The 7,881-nt window shown below is 45.8% G+C and overlaps 1 pseudogene; it reads left to right on the top strand.

Moving 5' to 3' along the window:
* The first annotated feature begins 6,056 nt into the window (after positions 1 to 6,056).
* Positions 6,057 to 7,436, top strand: LOC114507272 (annotated as a pseudogene).
* The last annotated feature ends 445 nt before the right edge of the window (positions 7,437 to 7,881 follow it).

The following is a 7,881-nucleotide window of genomic DNA, read 5'->3' as shown; positions in this document are numbered from 1 at the left end:
GCAAACAGTAGCAAATAGAACAAGGAATCACTGAAGGTTTTCCAGCAGAGGACCATAGCCCTCTACGGCTACAAAGAGCACATTAGGCACAGTGTGGGGAATGAGCAGGAGGAGGCAAAAGCAGAAGCAAAGAGACCAGAAATCTAGAAACAAGACTGTGATGGGCTTTGCCACCATGATTTGCAGCAGACACAGTTCTTAGGAAACTAGTACTAAATGGACCAAAAATGGCAAAAGAGAAGGCCCCCAGAAACCGCACGGGGACAAGGAGACTCAGACAAGCCCTGGACGCTGGCCTCCTGTCCCACCAAGGGAGCCGAGGAGGCGTCGGAGGAGACTGCTGAGACTTCAAGGGCTTGGACAAAATAGGGAATGTTCACGAACAGGTCTGAACAACATGCCATGCTCTTACAGAGACAGATATGTTGTGAAGATGTCACTTCTTCTCAAATTAATCGTAAATTTTTACAAAACTCATTGGGATTTCTTTTTTAGTACTTGAAAATGTAACTCTGAAGCTCACCAGAAAGAGTAAATGTGTGAGAATCATGAAGAAAAAAAATGGAAAGAGAAGGATTGTGGAGTGGAGGGGGTGGGGAGAAGTGATTCACCTTATCAGAAATCAAAATGTCATAAAGCTATAGCTGAAAGTGGGGTGCTAGCCCGGCAGTGGATAAATGGACCAAAGGATGGCAGAGATCCACAAGGTAGACTCATGTATATATTAAATAATTTAATATTTGACAAAAATGGTATTTTAAATTACTGTCCCATGATGTCAGAACAGTTAGCTATGCTCGGAAAACAAAGTTTAAGAGCTATTTCACATCTCTTACAAAAATGCACTCCAGAGGAATTAAAGATATTATAAATAATAATAGCCATAGATAGTCTACAAGGAAGTGTCAACGAATAGTTGTGTGAGCCTTTGTGAGAGTGACACCACGGAGAAATGCTCGGCGGACCTGGGGAGCGGGAACACCTTACGTGTCGTGACAAACAGAAACCAGTCCATCGGAAATGGGAAACTGTGAAAATAAAATCTGCAATATTTATCATACTGTAAAAAAACGTCTGTAACAAACGGTGAGCAACTGAATAGAAAGATGAGAAAAATAACATAATTAGGCAAGCAATTAATAGAGGAAATTTCAATGATCGATAAACTTAGGAGACAATATCTACATCACAAATAACCAAAGAAGTTCAAGTACAAACAACTGTGCAATGTCCTTTTTCTTGTTTACACGAAAGACTAGCAAAAACTAAAAAAAAAATATATATATATATATGGATACACACACACACACACATATAATTCTCAGAGTTGCAGGGCTGTGGAGAAATGAATCACCCAGGGCCACAGTATGCTTGCAGGGGTCCTGTACACATCTGCCTTCCTGGGTCCCCTTTCCATAAAAAATATGAGAAAGCATACTTTATGGTTGCATTGGTATATAAAACATATGATCTGGTCTGGATTCATAGTAAATTACAAATTCATTATTATTATATTTTTTCTCCTGACTTTAAAGGAAGTTAAAATATCTTCATGACCCCTGACACTGTCACAGGCCCCAGGGGTGCACCTCCTCACCCAGCGGCTAAGTCCGCCGCGAGAGAACCTACGGGGACTGACAGGTGCGTCAGCTTTTTTGGTGAGTAATTTAGAAGCATCTACCAAAAATAAAAATTAATTTTAGATCCACTAGTAACATTTTTAGAAATTTATCCTATAAAAATACCCCCACAGATAGGCAACCATACATGTATAAGGAAGTTCATTATATCAGTCATTGTTTACACCTGCAAAAACTTTAAAACAGATTAAAGATCTAACATCAGGAAATGGTTAAATTAATTTTGGCAAGGAAAAGAGACAGGTATATATGGACTGATGTGGTAAGTTCACTTCGATACACTTTTGAATTCTTAAAGTCAGTTTAGAGAATAATATTTAGTAGGATCATGTTAATGTTTTATGCACGTGTTTCCAGAAACTGAAAAGATATACTACGAACTATTAATATGGTTATCTCTAACACAGCCGAGTTGGTGAATACCTCTGAATTGTATAAATTCTTACAACAAGCATTTATTACTTATATAAAAAGAAGTATTTACATTTTGAAGAAAATAAGAAATGGTTTTCTTTTTTGATACAGTCTGGAGCTCCTCTGAAGAGGCAATCTTCACACTCAGCTGAGAAGCATTACAAGATGCTCAGGTAACCAAGTAGGTTTCTTCCCCAGCCATCCTGCAGATAAGGGCGAGAGGCAGCAAAATTGTCAAAGCAACTGAGAACCACAACCAAACAAACCAAAGTCAAAGACAGCTGAGTTTTCCCCACGAAACTATCGTTGGCTGCTGTGCAAAGAACAAAATGAAGCTTCACCTAGTCCTGCAAAAGCTTTCCCAGCTCCTAAGCCAGCAGTCAGTCATCCAAAGGACAGGCAGGTGCTGGGACCAAGAAGCTAAGTTCTGAGCGACAGTTAGGAGAGTGGCAGTTGGAGTGTGGAGTGGCCCAGGGAATCCCACTCCCTGGGTGAGGGGCTCTGCGTCAAGTCCACCTGCCAAGCTTCATACTCGTCAAAGAGCCAGGGCCACTGTACTCGGTGCTGAGTCCCAGCGAGGCCGACACCTGAGTCACCGAAACTGACTCTGTGTCAGGGTGAGTCCCGAGGCCGCAGCGTCCTCCCTGCCATGCCATCACCTCTCCCAAGCAAGAGGAAGATGCCTCTGACACTCGACCGGGGATCCTGCACATCTTTCTTGAATGAGTAAGACTGTTTAGGATAAAGGAGGCCTCAGTTTTTCCGGTGGATGATGACGACGTGGGTGCCATGCCTGGCACAGGGAGATGCCTCCCCTGGGCTGCAGGCCAATGAGGAGCTGGGGAGGCCTGAGGCAGGCTGTTTGGTGAGAGAAGTCAGAACACAAGGTAGGGGTGGCGGGGAGGGGACTGGGAGCAGACACTTGTCCTGAATGGAGACCATTGATGAGAAAACACTCGTTGATACATTAACCCACACATAAAACTGCTAGTTAGTGCCTGCCCCCTGTGTGTGAGGTGTGGAAGTAGAAGAAACACAAAGAGGGAAAAGGCAAACGTCCTCTCCTCCACGTGCTGTGCTGGCAGTGCAGGGGAGCAGGCAGGGTACACAGGTGTACCCTAAGGCAGAGAAAGGAAGAGTCAGAGCAAGGAATAGTTTGAGTTAGGTGGCCGGACAAAGGAGGTGTGACTTCTGGCACGGAAGCTTCCTGAAGGAGTGAGCTGATTCTGGAAAGACGATAGGGCCAGGTGTGCAGTGTTTCCAGACAAAGAGAACACCCAAAGGGGTGGGAACCATGGGGCTCACAGCAGAAAGAAGGACTTCCGTTCACTTCGTAGAAGGTGCGAGTGCAGTGGGAGACAGAGCTACCATGGTGGCCCCCAAAGAGAGAAAAGGAAAAGGTCAGCAAGACTGTGGGCCTTGGCTCCCTGCCCTTGCACCTTCCGGCAGTTTCACAGGTCTCACTCACTCTCTCTCTCCCAGCCTATGACCTCTCTCTTTAGTTTGCTAATGTTAATAGGCAACTTGAGTTAACTTCATTTTTTCCAAGATTACCTGTGGGCAGGGAAGGGGTATAACGAACGACTTGACCCCTCTGGTCAAAAGAAATGCTGCTTCCTCCTCCTCCTGTTTTATCAGCCTCAGAGTTGACAGGGATCAGGCACTTACCGGATGTGAAAGGGGCTTACAGCCTCCCGTGCAGTCACTCATGCAGCCCTCACGTCAGTCAGTCGTGAGAGGTGTGACGACAGATGAGGAGTGATGAGTAGTGGAGACCCAGGGGCACTGGGTGCTCCCAGAAGAGCAGAACCAGGGTGGGCATGGCCGAGGAACCCTGCGCTGCCCCTACTCACTGAGTCACAAAATGTGGGCAAGACTGTCTCTCTGAAACTGGCTTTTTGACATATTTTATGCACCTGCTGTTTTTTTTTAAATTTTTTAATTTCAAGAGTTTTAATTAATGAATCATGCAAATTTGACTACACGCTGAACCTGATAATCCCCCGGGAAATCAGCTCTCTTTCCCTTAGTGTTAATAATAATAAATGCTCTTGGAAGGTATTTATTCCTGTCTTCACAGCCCCCTCTCTCCCCCATCCCTCTCTCTGTCTGCGGTCTCCCTCCTGGCACCTCAGGAAGCCCTGGCCGGCCGACTGTGCTCAGGCTCACACTCTTCCTGGGGCACCGAGGAGGGCGAACAGCGGGCCTGGGTCGAAGCCTCCTTGACAGAGCCTTCCTGAGTTCTTCTCTCCTGCCCGTTTTCCTCACCTCCCCACCTGACCCCTCCGTCACCTTCTCAGTCTAATAGTCCCATTTGTCCTCAGAGCATAGCGTTCTGGGTCACTCTAGGATGGTGGTTTTTCAACCAGTGTGCCACAAGAATTTTAAAAACATGCAATATATGACTTTTGGTCAGGGGCACTGACCTCTTTTCCCTTAGACTGTCAAATAAAAAAATGACAACAGCCAACACAACAATAACCATCTGGCATAAGTGAATGAAAATTATACCTATTTTTGATCATATTGGCCAAAAATATATTTATTGGTGTGCTGCAGAATTTTAGTGATTAACTTATGTGTGTCGTGAGATGAAAAGGGTTGGAAATTGCTGCTCCAGTGAAACTGGGAAAACGACCCACAGGTCTGGCTGCCCGCCGCCACGAAAGCCAAACTAGTGCCGCAGGTAGGGGTGTGAAGAAAGGGGCTTACTGAGGAGCCGACAACCTGAGAAGATGGCAGGCTCGTACCTCCAAAACCATCTTAGCATCTCAGACACCCCGGCTAGGTCACAGAGGGGAACACGGGGGGCGGGGTACTACGGACATTCTGGAGACCTGCGGTTTCTCAGCTCTGCTCTGGGGTGGTCCCCTTGCTGTGTCCTGCATGTGTCGTCATGCCATTCCACTGCTCTGTATCCAGTTTCCTGCTCTCGCTCAGAGGCGGGACATGCAGGCAGCACTTCTGCTGGCTCCGGTGTGAATGGCTGACCTTCGTCCAGTTCTTGCTGTTCCTTGGTCAGAAAGGAACTGCAACTGCTTATGTCTAGAAATTGTCATAGGGAAATGATAATTTTAATTTGTGATTTTTCTATGAGTCTGTCAGTACAAGCTACTCTATAATTATTATTTGATAGTGTATTGTGTTTTTTATTTTCAGTCACTGTTATCCTAGTACATCTGCACAGGAGTTTTGTGGTGCTACAGCTTTACTGCTTGAAGGAGAAGCCCACTTACTGACTTTGAGCTGTGTGCCAAGTACAATACTGATCAAATCTTCACACAGCCCTGGAGTGGGCAATACCATCCTCACTGTACAAAGGAAGTGAGTTGTGCCCTGGTTGGTGTGGCTCAGTGGCTTGAGTGCTGACCTGCAAACCAAAAGGTTGCTGGTTCAATCCTCAATAAGGGCACAGGCCTGGGTTTCGGGCAAGGTCCCCGGTTGGGGGTGTGCAAGAGGCAACTGATCGAGTGTATCTCTTGCACATCTATATTTCTCTCCCCCTCTTTCTCCCTCCCTTCCCCTCTCTCTAAAAACAAATAAATAGATAAATAGATAAATAAATAAATAAAATATTTTTTAAAAAAGGAACTGAGTGGCAGTGAGGAGGTTAAGTTGTCACTCCTTGAACCAGGTACCATCTACTCTACACCACAACCTCCAGTTGGGAGACAATTTTTAGGGCTGAAAAACTATTTTTATTTCCTTCTCAATTTGATACTTTCTCCCCCCTTTCTCTTTTTGTTTTTCTCTTCCTCTTCTTCCCCATTCTTCTTCTAATTAAGTTTTTAAATGCATGCATGTGGTGAAAAAATTTTAAACAATACAAAAGAGTACAGAATGAACAGTGAGTCTCCCTCCCTCACCACCTCTGCTGCCATCAATTGTCAATAGTTTCTTGTCTAAATGACCAAAAAAAAAAGGGTACCATACACACATGTATCTTTGAAGTAACACAAAATGATCATGTTCTATGCACTGTTCTGTAAATTGCCTTTTCTCTCTTTTAAAAAAGTTATACTAGACTGCAGCTTCAACCTGAGTCTCAGCTTCTCACCTTCCTCCCTGAACAACATGAGCTTCAGCACACGCTCCAGCTTCTCCACAAGCTACCAGACCCTGGGCTCCATGCAGTTGCCCAGCTCCCTGGTCCAGCTGGCCAGCAGTGTGGCCAGCATCTATTCAGGCACCAGGGGCTTGGGCTCCCAGCTCTCAGTGTCCTGCTCCACCAGTGTGCAGGGCAGCTGGGGATCTGGGGCCTGGCTGCAGGGATAGCCAGGGGTCTGGTGGGCGTAGGGGGCATCCAGCGCGAGAAGGAGACTATGTGATGCCTGAATGACCACTGGCCTCTCACCTGGAGAAGGTGAGAAGCCTGGAGGCTGATAATAGGGGACTGGAGATCAAAATCTGGGAACACTTAGAGAAGAAGGGACCCCAGGTTGGAGACTGGGGACATTATTTTAAGACCATCAAGGACCTGAGGGCTCAGATCTTTGCAAATTCTGTGGACAATGCTCGCATCAATCTGCAGACTGACAATGCCCATCTTGCTGCTGAGGACTTCAGAGTCAAGCATGAGAAGGAGCTGGCCATGCTCCAGTCTGTGGAGAATGACATCAGTGGGCTCCAAAAGGTCATTGATGACACCAACATCATGGCTGCAGCTGGAGACAGAGATCAAGGCTCTCAAGGAGGAGCTGCTCTTCATGAAGAAGATCCATAAGGAGGAAGTAAATGGTCTACAAACCCGATTGCCATTTCTGGGTTGACCGTGGAGTTGGATGCCCCCAAATCTCAGGACCTTGGCAAAATCATGGCAGACATCCAGGCCCAGCATGACGAGCTGACTTGGAAGAACCAAAAGGAGCTAGACAAGTACTGTTCCCATCAGATTGAAGAGAACACCACAATGGTCACCTCTCAGACCGCTGAGATAGGTGCTGCTGAGACGGCACTCACAGAGCTGAGACGTACGGTCCAGTCCTTGGAGACTGACCTGGACTCAATGCAGAATCTGAAGGTTGGTTTGGAGGACAGCCTGAGGAAGGTGGAGACACACTATGCCATGCAGATGGAACAACTCAGGGGGATCCTGCTGCACCTGGAGTCAGGGCAGGCCCAGCCCAGGGTATGAGGCCCTGCTGAATATCAAGGTCAAGCTGGAGGCTGAGATTGCCACCTGCCACAGCCTACTGGAAGGGCAGGACTTCCATCTTGTTGATGCCCTGGACAAGAGCCACTTCTTACAAACCATCCAAAAGACCATGACCCACAGGACTGTGGATGGCGGAGTGGTGTCTGAGTTCTGAGGCACTGAAGACAGCAGAGGTGGGGCATCCCTCGGCCAGACAGAAGGCCGATAAAAAGTTCATTGAAAGATTTTTAAAGTTATATTAAAGTATAATTGACATGTAACATTCACTACTTTCAGGTGTAGAATACATGATTTTGTTTTGTATAGACTGTGAAGTAATCATACATGAGTCCAGTTTGCATTCATCACCATGCATGGTTACAAAAATTTCTTTTGTTGTCATGAGAATTTTTAAGATCTACTCTTTTAGCAGCTTTGAAATATGTAATGCAGTATTATTAACTATAGCCACCATGGCCTTGACATCCCTGAGTTCTTTATTTCATAACTGGAAGTTTATATCTCTTGACTCCCTTTACCTGTTGTGTCCATCCCCGCCTCTGGCAGCCGTTCTGTTCTCTGTGTCTGTGTGCTTTTTTTTTTTTTAGGGTTTTTTGTTTGTTTGTTTGTTTGTTTAGATTCCACATATAAGTGAGATCATACAGTATTTGTCTGTCTTTCTCTGTCTTATAT

This window comes from Phyllostomus discolor, chromosome 10 (genome assembly GCF_004126475.2).
Source record: "Phyllostomus discolor isolate MPI-MPIP mPhyDis1 chromosome 10, mPhyDis1.pri.v3, whole genome shotgun sequence".
NCBI lineage: Eukaryota > Metazoa > Chordata > Mammalia > Chiroptera > Phyllostomidae > Phyllostomus > Phyllostomus discolor.
The sequence above is the reverse complement of the archived record's forward strand: the minus strand, read 5'-3'. Positions and strand labels throughout refer to the sequence as shown.